The following is a 288-nucleotide window of genomic DNA, read 5'->3' as shown; positions in this document are numbered from 1 at the left end:
GTGGCAGTGGCATTTTTCCCAGCTCTAATTGGTTACATATGATGACTATAGCACTTATTAAATATCACTATCACAAATGCAAACAATTCAAGGTGAATATGTAATCAACTTCAAGACAATGGGTGCTTTGCTTTCATTTGTGAGTATGTACACAGAGATCCATTTTCCTTTGGGAAATTAGTGTTCTTATTTGCGCTTTTTATGTTGATCACTAGCTGGTGTGACAAAGAAACAAAAGTATTTAACTTTTAAATGGCCAAAAAAAAAGATATATATTTATGATCTATC

Source organism: Micromesistius poutassou, assembly GCF_964030765.1.
Source record: "Micromesistius poutassou genome assembly, chromosome: 17".
Lineage (NCBI taxonomy): Eukaryota > Metazoa > Chordata > Actinopteri > Gadiformes > Gadidae > Micromesistius > Micromesistius poutassou.
Note: the sequence above shows the minus strand (reverse complement) of the source record.